Source organism: Heterocephalus glaber, unplaced genomic scaffold, assembly GCF_053883595.1.
Source record: "Heterocephalus glaber isolate CG9 unplaced genomic scaffold, H.glaber_assembly_v1.0 deba00000676, whole genome shotgun sequence".
Classification (NCBI taxonomy): Eukaryota; Metazoa; Chordata; class Mammalia; order Rodentia; family Bathyergidae; genus Heterocephalus; species Heterocephalus glaber.
Window position 1 is genome coordinate 1,061,299 of NW_028258156.1, and position 22,283 is coordinate 1,083,581.

General features: G+C 38.9%; 1 long non-coding RNA gene across 1 annotated transcript; it reads left to right on the forward strand.

The window, feature by feature from the left end:
- Positions 1-1,201: 1,201 nt before the first annotated feature.
- On the forward strand, positions 1,202-20,496 carry LOC147829204 (uncharacterized). Its single transcript, XR_015449310.1, has 4 exons — positions 1,202-1,544; positions 6,106-6,430; positions 14,421-14,542; positions 16,025-20,496. It is a non-coding gene; the product is annotated as an uncharacterized LOC147829204 (long non-coding RNA).
- Positions 20,497-22,283: the final 1,787 nt, after the last annotated feature.

Below are 22,283 nucleotides of genomic sequence, written 5' to 3' on the forward strand. Positions count from 1 at the left end.
GGAAGAGTTCTTATTGAGTGGAAGCAAATGGAGACAGCAAAGGCCAGAAGCTTCTCTTTGGTCACTTGTCATTGTGCTTCCTCCTCTTTGGTGTTCTCCCCAGGGCAAGAAACCCAACACTCCCACTGAAGTTCTCATGACTTTGCCCAGTCTCTGGAAACCCAAGGTCCACTCCTGGGGGGATTCTCCCTGCCTTCCCACGGCTGGCCCATCCTGCAGCCCCGGAGGGCGTGTCCCACGCAGGCAGAACAAGGGGAGGCCTGACAATAGGTGCCAGGCAACAGGCCTGCTCCCAGGGCTCAGAGACCATGGCCAGCCAGACTATGACACCAGAGACCTGTCCAGCTGCGCAGAAGACAGACTCCCAGCCTCTCTGGCTTCATTACTGTGCAACTAAGGCACCCAGCCCAGTCAGTGGCTGCTGCACACGTTTGCACAGGGCGACTGCTGGGGAACATGGGCACCATGGACATCTTGGTTCTCTCTGCTTCTTTCCTTTTTTTCTTTCCCAGCATTCTTTGCCTTTCTGCCCTTTGTCCCTTCCTTTCTGTCTTTGGTATCTCCCTTTGTCTTCTGCCTTCCCCTTCCCTTTCTTCCTCCAACCTGCCACTTTCTCCTCCCTGCACTCCCCCTTTCCCAATCTGTCCCACCTCTCTCGAGTCCCAGGTCCCCATCTTTCTCTCTCCACCCATGTCCTTACTTAAAGGGCTCACCCGGAGTTGGGAGTGGCTCGGGGTCTTCGCTGTCAGTAGTTATGCAGTAGGTGTGCAGGTAGATGTCCCTGTCAGTCAGTTCTCAACATGGATGCTTAGTAGTCATTGCCTGGCAGGTTCAAGGAGGGACAAGACTTTTATGATTGTTTCTGCAAAAGATGTATCTTCTGGAGCTCATGACACAGCTTGATTATTATCTTCACATTGTCTCTCTGCCAGTCTTGTATCTCTGTCTCTGTCTCTCACTCTCTCACTTACCTTCCCCCTTTCATACCTAGTGAGAAAGTAGAGAGCATCAAGTATCAAAGTTAATTCAAAGTTCAGCATTATGGGCTCAACTAGTAAATCAAGGCTGAATTTCCCAGGGATTTAGAAAAAGGAAGTTACCCAGTAATCTACGTTATGCCATAGCAAAGTGTTTCCTATGAGAAGTGACATTTCTCTTTATTCAATTAGGGGGTTCCCGAAACTAAAGCCCCAGTGATCCATCTACAGGGGATTTTTGACACAACCAACAGGGAACTCTCGTTTCTAAGTAGTCACAGTACTGGGTGACAGTGTTTCACGCTAGTAGCACAAGCACAATCAGGAAGACACCTTTGCTCTTTCCTGTGGGAGGAGGACAGTCATAAATATGTACGGGGCAGGGGGCTGCAGGTTGCTGCACTGCTGGATTGTAGAGACATTTCTGCTGCCTCCCAGGGCTGAGCAGTCAGCCTTACTTTTCTTGCAGCTGTTTCTCCTCACAGTCACAGAAAGAGAAGCCCTGGAGACATCGTCATGGCAACTGGAAAGTTTCATGTCCACTCTGCACCTCCTTCTTATGCTCAGGTCAGTCCCCAGGACCAATGAATCTCACCATGAGTTCAAAGACCATGGGACTCCATGGCACTTCTGCAGAAGGATCTTCTCAGGGGGCTATAGCTTCTTTTGTGTGGATTTATATAAGAGACCTCTATGGTTAAATTTAATGAACTTCAAAAGCATTTCATCAAAAGCAGCTTTTTTTTGGTTGGTTATTTTATGGTAAATGTTGACATTTAATTGAACTTAGTTTCAAAAAACACAAGAGAGGCATTGTATTCCTTTTCACTGTTGATGAAAGAACAGAGCTTAACACAATTCTGAGACAAGAAATGTCAACATTCTTCTCTCTTGAGAAATGAAGAATTGAGGGGATACTGTCTTTATTAAAAATAGAAGTGGATCTTATAAATTCTGTCAATTTTAACTATGTAGCTATATTTTAACTAGATAGCTATGGAAATAGCTATTTGTCTAAAAAAATGTTACTGTCCTAATTTAAATTTATAAAATCTTCCTCAGATCATTTCTGAATATCTTGGGCTCTCCTCAAAATCATCAAAAAGTAAATATTACCCCTACTAAATTTGTATACAAATCATACGAACTGCATTTATGTCCCTTTGCACTTTCCACAGTGAGTTTTGTGGAGAGTATTAGCTTTGAGATCACCAGGGTGAGGGTTACAGTCTCAACCCCACACACTTAATCTGTCCTCTCTAGCTTGGAGAGATCATGTAAGGTTAAACAAGGCAAGGAGAATGCACTTTGTGTGGCACAAGACCTGTTATGGAGGTGACAGGATGGGGGTAGAACTCTACATTTACAGCACAAAATATGACCTTTCCTCCCAGGTGTGGTGGCACACACCTATAATCCTGTTACTCTGAAGCAGGAGGATCACAAGTTTGACCCCAGCTTGGGCAACTTAATGATTTAGTGAGAACTTGTCTCAAAATTAAAAAACAAAACAAAACAAAATGAGTAATACAAAAACACTCTAGGATGTAGCTCTGCCCAAAGGCATCCATTTCTTTTTTTTAATTTTTATTTATTTATTTTTTTAAAAAATTTTTTTGTTAAATTCTTTTATTGGTACATCTTAGGTATACAATACAATTACATTTCTCATTGGGAATTGTACCTTTACATGATGCATCTTGGTTCCTATTTTTTCCCCATCCCTAGCCCTACCTCCACCCCCTCCACTCTTCCCTATTTACAAAGACTTTATTTCCATTTTTTCCATTTCTCAGCATTTTTCCTTTCCCTTCTTTCCTTTCCCCTGCCCCTCCCACTCCGCCTACCCCTTTGGACCTTTTCTTCCTATTTTGCATTATCGATTATTCATTCTAATCATTGGTACATTTTAGGTATATAATATAATAACATTCATCATTGGAAATTTGCACCTTTATATAATCTCTCTTGGTTCTTATTTTTTACCCAAAGGCCCCAGTTTCAATACCCAGCACAGATTAAAAAAACAAACTTTCTTTTGCTACTGTTGTCCTTACTCTAGCAAGCCACTAGGTGGCAATCATTTGAGGATTCTTCATCTTCCAGCTAAAAGCATACCAGAATTCGTCACCATTCCATCTCCACTAGGCTTCCCTAAGTGTTGGTGTTTCAATCTGTGGATTCCACCCGCTGTCTTAAAACCTCATTTTGGAACAAATTATTCTATCTGTCATTACTCTTTTCCCAAGGCAGGACTTTAATACGGAATCTAGCCTAGGGAAAGAGAGAGTACAAAGGGGAAAGACAGGCAATGAGAGTGAAAGAGAAGCAACATAATTAATGATAAATAGATGAATATAAAAAGCATCCCTGAGAAAAGAGAGAAGGAGGATACAGAGAACGACTGAAGAGGGTATGGGAGAGGGGAGGAGCAAGAGAGTTCATATTCCACTAAAAGAGGAGGAATTTATTTTCGTTAGGCATGCTGAGAAGCCCAAAGAGAGGACACATTTCCCTTGCACATGGAGAGGCAGTGTCCCTGGAACAGACTCGCATGCCTGGCAACCCTGCCTGTGATTGCCAAAGATGAACAAAACTTGGGCCAAGATGGGGCCTGTACTCAGCTACCTGGTTGATGTCAAGATGCATCAGAGTAGACCAAGTGAGAACGCAGCCAAGGGTCTCTGACAGGTCTGGAGTGCATCCCTGCTCTTTTCATTCTGAACATTCAGAGGGAGAAGCCATTCTTGGGGCATGAGAACTTTAAGACTCCAGGTTTATCCGTTAAGACAGTGAGCTATCCATCACTGGGAAGATGCAGGCCAAAGTTGTAAATAATTATCTGTGAGGATGCAGGGAGGAGGGGACCTGCACTGAGCATGAAGATCTCCCAGATGACATTCTGGGGCCTTTCCAATGCTTCCTTATTTCTCAGAAGCAAAACAGGCCCAGCTGTGATGCCCAATCCATTCTGTGGTCTGAACTGGGGGCAGGAGGTGGGTTTAGTGAAAAGAGGCAGTGGTCACTTAAAAGATAAACTTTCCCGCCTCCTACACCCACACTGCAGATTTCACCTCATCAGTGCCTGGGACGGAGAGAGAAAAGGGTTAGGTATTCACTACATGGAAAATAGAGGACAAAAACTGAAAATCAGCCCACCTTCTGAAAGCTTCCACTGGGAGAATAGGGTGCCCTTGTAACGGTTCAACTAAATATTTGTCATGAACTCAGTCTAAGAGCATCAAGAGTAATACCCTTGGATTGGGAGAAAACATGCCTTCCAGTGCCAGGGTGTAATAAACAAAATACTTCTTTCCTTCTCTTTATCCTCATCATTGCCGGACTGTTATTATCCTAACGGGACTGTTACTATCTTAGTGCATGTTTGTTGTCATGACCTCTACTCAGGTGTCAATAACACACTTTCTAGAATGCTAAGGAATCAGAAGACAGTCTAGGTTTGAATCTTGGTCTGAAGGCCATAACACCCTGAGTACACCCAGTCTTGTCTGAATCTTGGCCTGGGGGCCTTGGGTAACAGATTTACTCTCTCTAAACCTCAGTTCTTTCATCTGTTAGGTGAAGCCAAGTTAACAATGTGGCTCAGAAAGTACTTTAAAAAAGTAGATGAGATAATATAAAGGGCTTAGTCCAGTGCCTGACACAGCTATTGCTATTATAATCATTATGACACAGCACACTTGGTTTGTATTTCTGCAGTATTTCAAAAGGAACCTTAGTGAATATACTGGGCCTTGTACATGTGAAATAATTGGTGTGCTTTCTCCTATAGGCCAATTTACTCTTTTTTTGGTACCTGGGATTAAACTCAGGACCTTGTACTTGCAAGGTAGGTGCCGTGCCACTGAGCTAAACCCTAGGCCCAAGACCAATTTGGTATTGATTTGAAGGGCAATTTGCAAAGCAGAGATAAGAAGTTACATAGTGTGATAAAACCTGACTCAAGAACTAGAGAAAGTACTGAGTCAGAAACTAAAGCATATAAAAGCAAAGAAAGAAGCACCAGTTCAAGACAAAGAGCATCCAGCAAAGCCCAAGGAATGCAAATTTACTTTGCCATTACCCATGCTAAGAAAACATGCTCTTTCCTGCTGAGCAGGAATGATTCCACTGTACAGGAACCCTCCTTATCTGGCAGCAGATATACTTCAAGATCCCCAGTGGATCCTAAAACCACGCACAATAACAAACCCTATATAAACTATGCCTTTCTAATATGCACACAACAAATAATGCTGAATTTACAAATAAAAGTTGTGTTCTGCTTTTAAAAAAGGGTGGACTTTATCGTTGTTTAGCATGCTACAAGGCCAAAGAATGACTACTTTCAAATTAAGAGAGTAACAACAATAAAATAGAATTTTTATAATGACATTATAACAAAAGTTACATTAATGTGGTCTGTCTCTCAAAAAGGATTACTTGAACATAATCACTCTAATATTATAACAGTTAATCTGATAGTCTGGATGGCTATGAGGAGACTAATGAGAAGGTAGCATATATAATGTGGACAGATTGGCAAAGGGATGATTCACCTCCAGGGTGAGGTGGAGAGGTATGGAGCAAGATTTCCTTGTTCTGCTCTGAAAGACATGCAATTTGAAACTTACAAATTGTTTATTGCTAACATTTTCTATTTCATATTTTCAGAGCATAGTTGACTGTAGGTAACTGAAACTGCAGAGAGGGAATGCTATATAAGAGTAGACTGAAATTAATAAAATTGACTCAGATTGCCAGTCAGATAATTCTTTGAGGTATACAACCAAATTTTAGATCTATTTTGCACCAGTTCCAACAATAAAATATGATTGTGCTTTAGAAGGTTTTAGATAATGCTTTATGAGTCAACCTGGGAACAGGGCTCCTATTTCATTGTCTGATGCTAGTGAAGACAACTGTGGGAAATTCTTGCTAGGGGTCCACCTCCAGTTGGTTATCTGTCATTCAAATGGATAGCTGCAGATATTCACCACGCTGTCTGGACAAGCAGGGCCCATTTCATTTTTAGTGCACAGAAGTTCTTTCATTGTTAAAGTATTCCTTAGAGCCTACTTGCTGTGTATGGTTTTTGGCTGTCTAGCAACTCTCTTTGCCTTTACAGGAGCACTTTCTCCCCAGTGTTGCCCTGGAGTGGGTAGCAAGGGCAAAGCACAGACAACTGGAAAAGCCACTCACAAACCCAATCTAATTGGTCACAATGATTGCCTCAGAGATGGCCAAATGACCTATTCAGAGCCATGGAGACACAATGAGACCTTTGCTGGGAAGTCTGGGGCCGAGTCTCCTGCCTACTGCTGACTTTGGTGGAAGAGATGAGAGCCTGAAGCTTCTGTACCTACCCTCTCTGCAGAAGCTGAGCCAGGATGAAGAGGGACAGTGCCTGATGGCATCATTAGAGCCTTCTCTTCTTTCCTTGGACTTTTCATGTAAGTGAAACAATGACTTTTTCATGTGTCAATCTAGTTTGAATTGGGATTTCCATCACTTGCCACCATGATATTAACACTTCCCCCTAGGATTGCTGCATGGATGCCCTGGGCTACTCCACCCAGAAGGAACCACACAGCACCAGATGCGGTGCAGGACTGTGCTAGGAGTCTCCCACGTCTGTACCCCCAGTGACACCCCTAGTGCTGTGTGTAAGAATGCTCAGGGAGAGCTTCATGAAGGACACCAGGCTGGGGCTGAAGGTGTGGGAAAGGAATGACAACATGGAGAAGAGGGGAGAAAGGGATAGGACTTTCTTCAGGTGGAATAATGGAGTTAATGTATAATGAATACTTGAGGCACACAGAGAAAAGCAGCGGTAGAATGGGGACTCCTGGACAGGAGCATGATCAAGCAGCTGGTCAGGCTGGGGCCTGGATTGCTGCAGATCGGTGCAGCTAAAAAGCATGGACTTTGCCTGTAAAATACAGAGAAAGAGCCTTGCTTGGCTTGACCCGCCGAGTCAGCATGAAAGTGACAAATCCCTGACTGCAGGAAATGGGAAATGACTTCTTCGGGGAGGGTGCTGCTGCTGTGAAAGAGACCAGACACAGCTCAGGCCTGGCCCAGAGGGGGCGAGAGCAGGGGAGGGCAGGGCGGCAGAGGGGCGACGCAGAGCTCTCAGCACTGTGCACTTGGCTCTTGTGTTTGTGACCTCTTCCTTCCAGCCTGGAAGCACCAGATCCCTTTAGTCTTTGTCCCTGAGCAATAAGAATGGCCTTTCCGTGGCTGTACATGCTTTGTTTGGCTTGCTGAGCGGTTATCAGTTTTCTGTTTCTGCTCTCACCACACCCTCTGACTCACCCTGTGTGCTGTAGGCGTGTGCTTCTTTTGAGAGTTTCATAATTTCTTCTTCTTCTGCAAACATCTCATTTTAAATAGTGGACTTGATTTATATTGGTTTATACCTACTTTCTTGTGAGACTAGAAAGAAGCCTTGGTAGAACCTTTTTCACAAAAGCAAATACAAAATCAGCAATTGTTTGTGAACTTACCGTACAGATAATATGAAAATATCAGAAGCAGAACAAAGCAAAAGTAGACTTTGAGAGCTATCAATATGGTATTCTGAGTAAGCTCGCACTAAGGGCCAGGAGATCTGAAATCCAGTCTGAACTTTTTCACTCAATCTAACACACACTAGCCAACATGCCCTGGACTTGCTCCTTGGCAATGGCTGTACCGAAGGCCACTTTAACTTTGCTCCACCTCTGCAATTTTAAACATCTGTCTTGGAAGTCGACATTGGATGCAATTCTATAATGCAGTAAGGGACCTAAAGAACCTTACTTACCCTGGGTATAGTACAGTGCGTGGCCCATAATACAGACTTTTCCAGTTGCCTGGTTGGTGCTCAGTCCATGGCAAAGGTGAGCCTTACCAGGACCTTGTCCTAAGAAGCACTGCATTTCATTCAATTTGACTCAGATATACAGTGGAGGCTTTATTACATATGTTCCTTATAAGTAAGCAGGAATACAGTTTGAGGAGGGTCACTAGTATGTATGAGGTATTGTGGTCAGAATAGCACAAATTCCCATTTGTTAGTTATAGGCTACATGATCTTGGAAAGATACTCAACTTACTCTAATCTATATATATATAGTGCTTGACACTTGCATGGTACTTGGTAAGAACACAATAAATGGGTAAGTTTGAAAAGTACTGGTAAAAACTGCTATTTTTAAAGACTAATTCTCTGCAGCCTTACTTCCCCAATCAAAGAACAGAGTCTAAATAATCATCAGCATTCATTTAAACTCACTGATAACTGGTCTGTGAGTGTTGTGCAGTTGGTTCTTGGTGTTTACCTGGCCGTGCCCTAAGATTTTCTTCAATACATAAATTTTTATGTACAAAAACATCCATGCAGGATACTCACAGATTATCACTTCTCGGCCTTTTTGGCTAAGATCAAATGTAGGATACCCACAGATCATGTTTCCTTCACATTACTTTTGGATACTTCATATCACAGGCCATTTCAGCTATCATTAATATTTTCCTTCTCATTTAATGCCACCTCCCCTTAAGACACATACACTCACAAAGAAATCGAATTTCAAAAACCATTTCAGCTGAAATGCTGGAGATGCATTGGCAAGCAGTGGACAGGAAAGTCACAGAGGGCCGAGTGCTGTGTCACTTGCTCCTTTGAACAGCCTGGAAGGAGACAATTAAACAGTGCCCCAGTAGAAGGATGACCTTCCTGTGTCACAGATCATCTTGGTAATAAAAGACAGGAGGACTCTACTAGCATCAAATCTGTGACTACCACATCCACAGAAGCCAAGGCATTCTCAGAGTAGGGGCTCAGGACAAAACAGGGAAAAAAGGGAGGTTGATTTTAAATGCCTGGAAATCCCTGATGCAATTTAAAACATAGAGGGCTAGGGATTTAGCTCAGTGGTTCCACTGCCTGCCTCGAAAGAGCAAGGACCCAAGTTCAATCCCCCATACCAAAAAACAAACAAACAAACAAACAAAAAACATAGATAATGATGGAAAATTAAGCCTGATAATCTCAGTGCTGCCAGAACGGCCAGAGTCTATATGCTAACTGAAAAGCCCATGGAGCCCTGGGCTCCATGTTATCTGAAATAGCAAATCAGCCAGCCTAAAATGAAGCTGGGAAAGCACTGTGTCACATCCCTGCTCTTTGTCCTCCACCCTAGAAGGTCACTCTTAACCAGTTTTACCAATGAAAAAGCCAAGTGTCTCTTTACTTATTGTACAGTTATCGCCTTACACGATGAACAGCAGGAGTCAGGATAAAGCCAAGTAGCCTGAAATTGAGCAGAGATACGCAAGGTAAATACATATGGACAGGTTTGGAGGAACTGAGCAAGACCTATGAACATCACTCAGATGCACAGTGATACTGAGAAGGGCCAGAGCTAACCTGTGCACCTAACCATCAGCAAGGATTTGACCTGATATCACATATCTGGGAGAGAAAAGAGCATGAATCAGGGGCTGTATGAAAACACATTGCAGCATAAGCAAAGGGGGCACATTTCTGACCAGTTTGTGAGACAGTGTAGCTTTGAAAACAATAAATGACCAAAGGAAGAAAATTCCAGTGACTTCTTTTCAGAGTTCCTGAGAGAGAGAGGTGAATGGGGTAACATAAAAAGACAATGGCAGGCCAGGGATTTAGCTCAGTGGTTCTGGTGCCTGCCTCGCAAGCGCAAGGTCCTGAGTTCAATCCCTGGTACCAAAAAAAAAAAAAATGGCAGGAAATGAAGGTAAAAGGCTTAGTGAGGGATATTTTCATCTATGTAAACATTGCAGAAAGATTTGGTGAAGATAATTAACATATGCCTCACCTCGACAATTTATCATTTTTTGGAGGTGAAGACATTAAAATTCTATTTAGAAGCTTTGAAATACATAATTTTATTAACTGTGGTTGCCAGGCAGTGCAATATAAATCACTGAAATTTCTTCCTCCAGCCTGACTGAAACTTTGTGCCCTTTATCAAAACCTCCCTATCCTGATCCCCCCCAGCAACCATCTTTCTACTCTCTTATTTCTATGAGATTGACTTTTTTTTTGGTACTGGGGATTAAACTTGGGACCCTGCACTTGCGAGGCAGGTGGCAGCACCACTGAGCTAAATCCCCGGCCCGAGATTGATTTTTTAAGATTCTACATATGAGTAAGAACAGATAGTATCTATCTTTATATGGGTGACTTATTTCACCTAGCATAAAAACTCCAGTTCCGTCCCTGTTGTCACAAATGATAGAATTTCCCCCTTTAAAGGGTGAATAACCTTTCCTTGTATAACTACGCCACAGTTTCTTTATCCACTTATCCACTGATGGGCATTTAGGTTCCTTGCATATATCATATTGTACTCCTTAATATACACAATTATTATTTGTCAAAATTAAATTTAAAAATTTTAAATGATTGTCATATTTTTGGCTTTATAGGTCAGTAAAATGTTTTCCCCAAATTTAAAGATCACATTGTTTCTAGATTTTATTTTATAAAGTGAATAAGATAATCAAATAATTTTTAAAAATGCTGTCTACTATTTCCATAATTCTAAAACAATATACATAATAACCCTAATGAATTATTCCCATCCCCTTTCATTTAGACTAGAGCTATAGCATCCTTCTTCATTTACCATGGCCTCTCTTGCACCCTCTAACCTCTACTTCACCTGGCAGCCAGACATTATTCTTTCAAAAAAATCTAATCTAATTAACTCTCTGCTTGAACTATTTGTTCAGATTCCTATTAAATCTGTTATTAGGATCCTGTATCAGCCAAGCATGGTGGCTCATTCCTGTAATCCCAGTACTTAGGGAGGCTATGTCAGGGGGATTACAAATTCGAGCTCAGCTAGGGCAACTTAATGACTTAGCGAGACCATGTCTCAAAATAAAAAATAAAAATTGGGCTGGAGATTCTGCTCAGTGTGAAGGCTTTTAGTTCAATCCTTAATACCAGAAAAAATAAATAAATATGATTAAAATTAAGAAAAGATACTATATCAATATATTATTACCACAGAACAAACTGTCCCTCAAACTTGCTGGCATACAGATCACAGGCTTAAATCTTACATCAACTTTATATACACCTGGCTGCCTCTTATCCCACACCATGGTGCCCATGTGCCTGGCAGTCTAGCCCTAGGAGCTCCCTTTTAGCTATCAATGCCCTGTTCTTCAAGGGCACAGAGGGGCTCAGCCTCTTCCTGAAATCCATTCTTTCTCCTCATCTCCTCCACCAATGGGCTCTCAGTTCATTCCTTACTTTCCTTCCTAGTATTTGTCATAGTTTTTAAAAATTGCATATCAATTTGATTAACACTGGTATAATCTATGGAGGCAGAGATCAAATCTGAATTGTTTACCATGGCAACTCCAGCTGTTGGTAGAGTAGGGGACACATAGGAGGCACTTAACAAATATCTGCTGGATGCACAAGTAAATGAATAAATAACTGCTTATAGAAATGTGAAGTGGTCCCAACCTGGAAAACAACAGTTTGATGTATTAGGAACCTTAAAGACTGCAGACCTTTGAACAAAAATCTTACTCATAGGCTATATTAGGAATCTGTTATGAGAAACATAATCAGAAATCAGTACAAAGATTTACACAATTTATTTATACAAATATATTTTTAAAAATTATTGCTCTTTGGTCCTTTTAAAAGTAATCATGCCCACTATAAAATATTCAAATAGTACCTCAATATATAATGTAAAAAGTAAAACTGGCTCATATTCCCATATTCCAGACATCACTATTGTTAATTGATTGGTATAAGTTTCTCCAAATAGTTTTTTGCATATATTAATATTATTAATAAAGTAATCCTTTTTTTCAAAAAATAGTGTTATATAAACATATTTAATCTACCTTAGTTATGATTTGAAATAGTATTATTTGTTTCTCATATGTTCTCCCAAATATTATCCCATTACAGGATGCCATGAGTTATTTTTCTCATACACTGCTATTCTACACTATCAGCCAAGGAAGGACAGCCCTTAGTACATTCTTAGCTAATGAGGATTTGTGTTCCTTACTGTAACTGCTTTCAGACAGCAAAAGCCCCATGGGTTGTTATAATTGTCATACAATGCATATAATTCTTCTTTTACTACTTAGTTTGAATCTAGGCACAAAATTTAACTCTGTATTGATTAGCAAAAGTCTACGAGTGAAAGTGCTATGCTTGGTCCAAAGAAACAAGAGAATTATGCTGAATGTTCAAATCAATGTTATGAACAATCAAGGTAATTTAATGAACATGGCTTTGGAAACATAGGCTCAAGATGAATAGGCAAATTAGTGACTGTGGAAGTTCTTTGACATTATGAAAAGTGTCATAACCAACTCCTTAGCTTGAAAGAATGAGCTCACAGTTACCTAAACTGTAGATGGAATGATGGCATTATTCTATGGAATTTAAAGAGCAAGGAAAAGCAATTGCTAAAGTAGAATGTTAAGAAATGGGGCTCCTAAAAGGCAGGGGTATAACAATTTGAATACATCAGCTGATTCAGCAAGCATGCCCATTTCCAGGAACTAATCGGTCCTCCAGATTAAATAGAATTCATGTGTAGAGGGCAAAGCATTTTTGCATTAACCTTTTAATTTTTAATCTTTATAATACATCAATATATTCTGGATATCTTTCCATGTCAGTATGTATATAACCTCTAAGTATCTCATTCTTTCTAAAGACTCCATAATCTTCCTTTGTATTAATTTACCATAATTTATCAAATCCCCTATTAATGAGCACCTGGATTATTTCCAATTTTCTACATTACAAGCAATATCACAATTGTCATAATGTCTTTCATAGATACTGTATTGATTTATACTTTTATCTAGTTTTTGAGACTGTTTATTTTTCTGTGTCCTCACCAACATGAAGGATCATCAGATGTTTTACATTTTTTGTGATTGTAAGTGAAATTAATGATTTATATAATTTAATTTGGAGTTCTTTCATATTAATACATTTGTGTATCATTTGTAGGACATTTGTGTTTCAAATCTGTGAGCTCCTGGTTCATGTCATTTGTGCATTGTCTTAGGGGTATATTTACAACTTGGAAATAACCTATTATTTAATAAATTTCACACAATAAAATATCATGTAATGACTTGTAATTGTATTTCCAAAGGATACTTAATGTTGGAAATATTCATTATATGGTAAGTAAACACACACACATATATAATTATGTGTAATATATCATACTGGTTTTGTTTTTAAAAATGCATTAAAAAGTCTGAAAGAAAATGCACAACTATATCTTTTAGAAATTAAATTATGGGTAACTTAAAAACTTTCTTCATAAATTTTAATATTTTACAAAATTACTACAAATTACATTTACTATGTGATTGTTAAGAGCAAAAATGCTTTTGTTTCAGTTATGGCTGACCTCTAACATTTGTACTTTTCTGTTCTTCAAGGCTCTGCTGGCCAGGACCTAAAATACAGAATGGGGCCCTCTGTAAAACAATGATGGCTCTGAGGGCTACAGACCAACAGAAACAAAAACAAGTCCTTGGGTTTGGGTTTTGTTGTGTGTGGAAGATTGATGTGTACTTCCAAGGACTTTCATTTATATGTAAAATTTAGTTATTTGGAACAGGTAACTTCCTAAATTAATCATGACTTACTATAACTTGGTATTTAGAAATCATATTGGGGTATCTTTAAGGTGACCTGAATTTCCTCTTGCTTTGTAGCCTTTCGAACCCAAGTGCCTCCCGAGAGCCTCTGGTGGTCTCCCACACCTGCCTGTTTTGCTCAACTGCTAAGATTTCTTGGTGGCTCCCTTTGGCATCTCACATTATTTTGAGCTGAAGACTTCTCTCTTGGCCTCCTCTCGCATCCTCAGGCAGCACTGAGCAAGGATGTGGTGTAATAAGCTTGACTGAGAGTTGGAGGCTCATATGAGGCTTTTCAGCGTGGAAAAGGGAAGCTGCTGGCTGCAGCGCATTAGCATGTGAACATCACACACTGTCTCTCGAGTTGGGTCTGGTGACCCCTCTTCATGTTGCCAAGGTCACCTCACAGCAGAGCCGAGCCTCTCTTCTATCCTTGCTCCCCTCTGAATCTCCACTCTGTGGCCCCAGTCCTGTCTTTTAAGCAGACAGGAGATACGTGGGACCTCTCGGCACAACAAATGTGCATCCCTATCCACAGAAGATAACTTTTCACCTAGACAAATTTTAACCCTCTTCTGTCCTAACCATTCCCACCCAGATTAAGCAGAAGCAAAAAGACTCATGAAAGTGTTTTCCTATTAAAGAAGAACTGCAGAGAATTCTGGAGTTCTCATTCTGCAAATGAGGAGCAGAAACAGTAGAGTCCATAAAACAGCAGGAGGTTTTTCTTTCTCTTACTCTGGGTTACTTAATACTCTCTTGCAGTCCACTGTGAAAGTTTATACCACTCAACACTTGCATGCATGTGAACATGCAGATATTGGGGATTCCAACAGTCCGGGAGAGGAGAGTTTCTGAGGATCGTGTTGTCTTAGAGTGGTGATAAGGTAATTTTTAATTACTGTTTTTTCTTTCTATGTATATGTTGATTCAACTTCAAGGTTTAGTTTGTTGTAGGTAGTTAACTCCACAGTAAGTAGTGTACATTTTGATCAGTAGTTTTGTGGTCTGTCATGTTTCAGTAACTAGATTTTTGAGACATGTGTGTTATGTTTCATATAAGAGTCCCTAATCCTCTTAGAGGATATGGATATGTACATGATTGTTGCCCCTTCAATGTATTCATACAAAACACTCTATTGTTTTTATTGATCTCCAAAATGGCATAGGAGTAAATAGGCTAGATGGAAAGGGATTTTTTTTGTTGTTAAGCTTAACAACCCAGGGCCTTCACACTGTGCCTTTTTTATGTTTTATTTTGACAGAGGGTCTTGCTTAGTCACTGAATTGTTGTCTTAGTCACTTTCTCTTTGCTAGGACAAAATACCCAACATACACAATTTAAAAGAGGAAAGATTTATTTTGACTCATGGTTTTAGAGGGTTTAGTTCATAGGAAACTGGCTCCAAGGCAGAAAGGGCATGGTGGAAGAGTCTGATGGAGGGAAGCTGCTTATATCATGGTGGCCAGGAAGCAGAGAGAAAGGAGGAGACAAGGAGAAAGATATACCTTTCCAAGTTATGTCCCCAATAACTTGCTTCTTCAGACCAGATCCCGCCTCCTATTAGCACATTGATCTCTGAACTCTTTAGTAGATTAATCCACAGATCAGTGTAGTGCCCCCATGATCCGATAACCTTCCAGAATCTCTGCCTATTAACATGTGAGCCTTTTGGGGGACATTCTAAATGTAGACTATCACAGTTGCCCAGGATGGCTGTTCAGGTGGAGGCAGCTCCCAGCTCCTGGAGTTCCCCTGTTGGGCCAGATGTTTACCCTTCAGCTGCTGGATCCTGCTAGGAGCTGGGTGTGTGATGGGGTCCTCACTGACTGCTTACCAATTGTTACAGAGAGACTGCAATATTTGAGCAGCCAGTGTACCTCCTGAATGGCTGCTCATGCCTGCCCTGATGTAGGTACAAATATTATAGAATTCTGTTGGTAAATACTGAAAGTCTCTAAAGACATAAGCTAAATGATGCCTGTAGACAATGAGCTCCTCCAAAGTAAGGACCACAGTGCTTCTGCAGTGATTACCAACCACAGATGTTCCGTGACAGATGAACAACTCAGTGAGGAAATGGAGCTGCACTCACGGGTGCATATTCAACATATTGTCACCTTGTCTTTCTAAATCACCTTAAGTGATAGGAAACACATTATCACAAGGCTGCTGCCCATTTTGTTTGTAGATTCATCTTATTTTTTGTGTAGGAGAACATGACTTTGTGTAATTGCAATCTTTACTTTCTGACAAATATCTATAGCAAATGTCTGGCTCAGTCTCTGTATACTGTATACATAATAGCACATATATATTAGCATCTGATTGATTGATTGATTGGCCTATTTATTTCTATCTTGTTCAGGCAAACTTCTCTTCCATCACAATTCCTTGGCCTCCATCTTTTTTTCTTTATATATGAGAAACAGCAGATGAGGATGCATTAGCTGGAAGGTATGATATGGATGTAAAAGGCAGAGCAAAAGCAGGAAGAGTGAACAACAGAGAAGGAACATGGAAGGGGCCTTGGTGGCACTGAGCCCGCTCTCTCTTGGATGCATGCTAAGATCAGCTGTTCTGCAGAGCCTGTGACATGAACCTTGAGCTTCAGAGTTCTGCAGAAAGCAGGATGCCAGTTCATGCTCTTGGGACAGCTGATGGTTTCAACAGCGTCCAGTGATAAGAACACGAGTATGCAGGAGAGACTTTGTCCTGCCACAAGCTGGAGCACGTCAGGGTTCTGTAGAGACACTGAACAACCATGCTATAATCTCAAACCAACAGCCATAATCTGTGTGACGGAAGGTGATGTTTACTTTTTTCAATTACCCTCATACTCCTTTTGTGGCTGAATTTGATGTATTATCCATGTTTAGTATGAGTATAATTATTATTGCTTCTATTAATGATAAGAATAAAATACAGAATTACTTCTACTTTCCACAACTACACCACGAGATAGATATTATCATCTCATTTTACAGCTGAAGATCACACAGGAAGTGTATACAGCCAGGCAATAAGTAGATCTAAAGTCTACATGTCCCACCCTGTTCCTATGGATTCCAGCCAAGTAACACAAAAAGCTGTGGTCAGCTCTTGATGAGAGCAAAGCTGTAGGCGCATGCTCTACCCTAATTCAGAAAAAAGAGCAGAGTTTTTATTTTCAGATTTCCTTCAACTTGCAAAATATAAAGACCTTAGCTTTTCCTCCTTTTAAGAATACCAAAGAGAACTAATGGTCATTGGGGAGCTCAAGAAAAGGTCCAAGCCTAAGAATCTGAAGGAGTAAGAAAATTAAACATTTCATAATTATTCACTTGCCCCTAAAAGGCAAGGTTATGCAAGTGTTCAAATTGCTAAGTAGGAATAACATTCTGTGTTACATTTTAGAAAAGACATTGCAGCTGCCAATGGTCCCAACTGTGAGCAGCCCTGGCCCAAACTTACTAGGTTACTATAGAAATGTCCACATAAATATATATATATATGTATGCATATAATATTTGTACTAATTCACACACTCCGGATTTGTGAAATTTATAACTCTAATGTCCATTCTCGTGACTTCGATGGTCATTCACAGACATGTGATGAGGAGTAAAAAGTTTGTCACCCTATGTGCACTTCCATTCCCAAGTTGAGGTCAAACAAGGTCATGTTCCACCTTCTTGTCTCAGCTCTCATATTAGAAACAAATTTTCTAACTTATTAGTACTATGTTATTCACATTTTTATGTTTTTTGTTGGTGATCTCACTGATTAAAATGACCCTGAAGCACAATGCTGAAGTTCCGTCTAAGGCTCTAAAGAGCAAGAAATGTGCCTTGTGGAGAAAATGCGCAAGTTGAATAAGCTCCATACAGCCATGTGCTATATAGTTAGTGCTGTTGGCTACAAGTTCAGTGTTAGTGAATCAACAGCATATATTCAGTAGGTGTCTCAAATAAAAACATAGCTAAAATGAATCTATGCATTGATTTGTTGACAAAAGTACTATGACAAGAGGCACACAGGAGCCTAACCCTATTACCTCTGGGAACAGTGGTTGAGCATTGACTAATTTGATGAATTAGTGAATTACTAATTCACTAAAATGGAGACTTTATAGACTATAACTACCATGGGCAACAAGAATTATCTCTATGTATATATGTGTAGAAAGTATGCATATGTATATATTTGTGCAATGTCTTATGCTAATTTACTGAGGCCTTGGAAGCTTAATTCTGTATTACTTAGTAACAAATGATACTTGGAGGAAATGATTACCATTCAAGTAAGTACATTTTTCTTAATTGGGGCTAAAAGGCTCTATAATTGATCTTTTGTTTAGCTAGCCATATTGTTGATCGGTAATAATTTGTGCCAACATGGGAATGTTACTTAACTACTGTTTGGAAGAGTAGGAGTATGTAGGTTATAAGACTTGTGAATATTTGGGCAAAGCATTTACTTGGAATATGACTACATTCTGAGCAACAGTTTCATTCCAGAAATCTGTCTAAGAGTTTGTTATCTAGTAATAAATGGATTTTTGAACATATTTGGTCCAAATCTCTTTGGCTACCTATCTTTAAACAATGTAGTAATACACTTAAATACCAAAGTCAAACCAACTGAGTCAGAGCCGCCTCCCACAGACTAGCACTGCTTTTCCCGCAAGCTGGGCTGAATCCTGCCAGACCTACTCCTCTCTCTGCCCTCATATGATGGGGAGTGAGACACCTGTCAGTTTCATTTATCTCCTTGCAGCAACTGTCTGCCAGGAGCTTCCCGGCACCTTTCAGTTCTCAGTGTTTACTCCAATCCTTAGTTTCAATGCATCTTGAATCTGGGAGAGAAGTCAACTCACAGAAGCAATTAAAAAAATAACACAAATATCAGTTAAAAATAAATTTAATTTTTTTCAAATAGTATTAGGGTTAGGGTTCGGGTTAGAGCAAGGATTAAGGTTAGCAGTAGGAGTTAGATTTAGAGTTAGGGTTAGGTTGTGGTTAGAATTATTGGTAGAATTAGTGTTGGAGTAGGGTTAGGCATAGGGTTAGGGTTATGGGTGAGATATAAAGTTAGGTTGCGGTTAGAATCATAGTTGGGGCTAGGGTTAGAGTTTGGTTTCAGGTTAGGGCTAGGGTTATGGTTAGGTGTTAGATTTTTTTGTTGTTGTTGATTTTATTGGTACATTTTAGACATACATAGTAATCACATTCATTATAGGGAATTTGTACCTTCACATGATATTTCTTGATTCTTCTCCCCCTCATCCCCTACCCTCCCTTCAACCCCTATTCTCCTCTTTATTTAAAAAAGTTTTGTTTCCATTTTTCCCTTCTATTCTCTTTTTTTTTCTTTTATCTTCCTTCTTTCGCTGCTCCACACCCCTACTTTGATTCTGTTCCCATTGGAACATTTTCTTTCCATTTCCCAATATGTTTTATACATTTTGGTCCTTATTTATACTTTGGGTTTCTCACACCACGGAACCAATGAAATATTTAAACATGCATGTCTGATTTATTTCACTTAAAAGTAAATTTCATTTAAATTTTAAAGATAAAGTTGTCATTTTTATTTGGACACCTTCATAGATAAATTGCCTTATAAAAGCAACGTGTGTGGCAGAAAGAGCCCTACACTGCAGAACAGGATATTATTTTCATCCATGACATTAATTAACAATGTCAACTAGGTGATGATTCAAGTAAGCCTGAATCTTCTGCTTTGTGAAGGCTTAGGTTGAATAGAATATTCCTTAGTGCCCCTCTTAGGTGAAGAGTTCTCATACATTTTGCTTCTAAGTGGACCATTATGGCTAGTCTTGAGCTTTTTCTGGTCATCTGGATGTTAGAAAGATCTCATACATGAGATAGACTCTAAAAATTATTAAGAAAGTACTGTATACACATTTACACTGGATCAAAAATAGTCTCATCTGATCCTTTTTTGATGAAAAATATGTTAACTTTTCTCTATGTCATTCTCAGAAATTACAGGTGTTGGCAACCTGTTAATTCATGCATTCAACAAATATCATTGATCCCTATTATGTTGTAGGCACACAGTCAACCAGCTATTGTCCTTACCCATCAGCCAATCTGAGGTATGTGGGTGCTCTGAGTTTGATAATAATTTGGTACTCAAAGTAGGTTAATAATTCAATATCCTATCAAATTATATTCCTTAAAAATATGCTCAAATTTTTAGACAGTGGCAGAAGGGTCAGCAATAAAGAGCAATGTTTTTCTATATATCTCAGAGGGAAAGAATTAATTTATATTTTATCAGCTACATGAGGGAAGATATGGTGTACCAAGTTAGTGGGTGTCACATATTTAATTTATTCTAGAATTGATTTTAGAGGCCATAAAAACCGCCCCTCCCAAGCAGCTCCTCCTGTGTCATACCTGCATGTTTGTCCTGGAAGTTATAGTTTTTGTTTTCAGTTTTTCTTTTAACAACCAGTAATCAAATGGAATTAGAAGGTATTTATTAAGTGGCTTACTTTAAGGCTCTGCTTTCTTATGTCCTAAAAATTCAAATATTTATCTCATTGTTTTCATAATTTTTGTAAGCTCTTCAACCACCTTTGTGAAACAAGATAAGTTAAGAATAAACTATTAACTTAATTAATGTTAGAATATTTCTATGTTCAAGTTTAGCTAAAGGCATCTTGCATCTGCTTAGATTTTGACCTGACTAGATTTGTTTTGTTTTGTTTTGTTTTTTAGAGGGGGAAAATTATTCTAAACATAAAATTTGCTATGTAAATAATTATATACTTCCTCTCACTAGATTTTATACCATCTCATATAAATTGATGTTTGGTAAAACAATATATTTCCCAATAACTTACATCATAATGTCAAAGTGTTTTTCTTAACTTATAAAATTGGGACCTCATTATTCTCATTTTGGGGTCTTCTCCTAGTCTTTGATAGTTCCAAACACTATAGTAGTTTCAAATTTAAGAACATTTTGGGGGAACTTTTTTATAATCTAAATATTTTTGGTAATAAATAATTTAATCTGTCCTGTACCTTCACACTTTTCTTAACTTGTAGTTTATTAAATTGGGACACTCTTACCAATATACACATCTATTAATAAGTAATGTTTTGTAGGGGTCTTAAAACACAGAGGTTATGATTTCACAATAAATACATTCTATTCACTTAGAATGCCACATATGGAAGAATACTATCACATGCCTGTAATTTTGCTTCAGGGAATCAAGTTAATAAGGCAACAACTGTATTAACATTCAGCATGGGTTATTTTTTCTTGTGAAATAAAAATGAATTTTCTATAAAAGTAGTGTTTTATGATTTATTTTTATGATTTAGTTCTGCTAAGTGGGAATAAGACACTATGGAGTTCATCATGAATCCTAAATCTACAATCCTTCCTTAGATCTATCTCAACAGAGGGAATATTAACATTTCTTTCAAGTTTTGATCTCTCACAGAAAGTAAGTTATTTGTTAAGTATATTTCCATATTAGTCTAAAGAATATAAGGTTTTGTTAAACAGTTTAGTTGATTTTTTTCTCCTAAAGTAAATTCTCTAAATCAAGAGTCACTTTGTGTGATTTTGTATTATCTTGATACTCAATCATCATTAACTTGTTTTCCCAAACTTAATAGAAGGAACTCTTCTTACAAGGAGAACTTTGTCTCTTAGTACTGTGTTCAAAGTGAAGTAGAGGTAAGCAAGATAAGGATATCTGTACAAGTTGTTTATCAACCAAGAATGTATCTTGTCTTGGGATTACTAAAATGTGTGGTTGAAGTTTAAATGATTTGCTCACAGAAAGAATTTTTTAAATACATAGAGTAATCTTTGACCTTTATTATATTGAGTCAACAGGGTACAAGGGCTCCTGCCTATAATTATTTTGCTCTTCAAGAACATCAGAGGATTCAGGGCAGAAAATATACTAGGAAGTCTGTACATATATGTGGATGTTGAGTATTTTATATTTTTGCTTATCATTTGTTATATTATAAATGTATATGTACTTATAGATATCAAAGTTTGATGAAGAGCCAGGCATAATGGCACATGCCTGTAATCCCAACACTCAGGAGGCTGAGGCAGGAGAATTGCTGAATTCAAGGCCAGCCTGAACTACAAAATGTGACCTTGTCTCAAAAAACAAAAAACAAAACAAAGTTTGATGAAGAAAATGAGGAACAATATTTAATGAAAGTATTATTTATTCTATGAACCAGATACTATGTTTACCATTTTATGTAATTTATGAATTATTCTATCATAATAAGGATGAATAAACTTGCTGTCATTTGGCAAGAAAACAATGATAGCCTGACACACAAAGGTAGCTGGAAATGGATAAAATGTGATTTGATTCAAGTACATTTAGGATATGGATTTAGGCTTTGATGTTAATCAAATGCAGGAGTGAGGGAGAAGGAGAAAGGCATGTATCAAGGGTCCAGCAAGGATTCTTGGGATGTAGAATTGACATTTATAGAAATTAGAGAGACAGGTTTGAAGGTGAAGGAAAAAAGGAGCATTTAATTTTAATGTGCTGAGTTTTACATGGCCATTAGATATTCAAGTATGTCTAGAATTCACATGAGGAAACTGGAACTTAAGAGTTT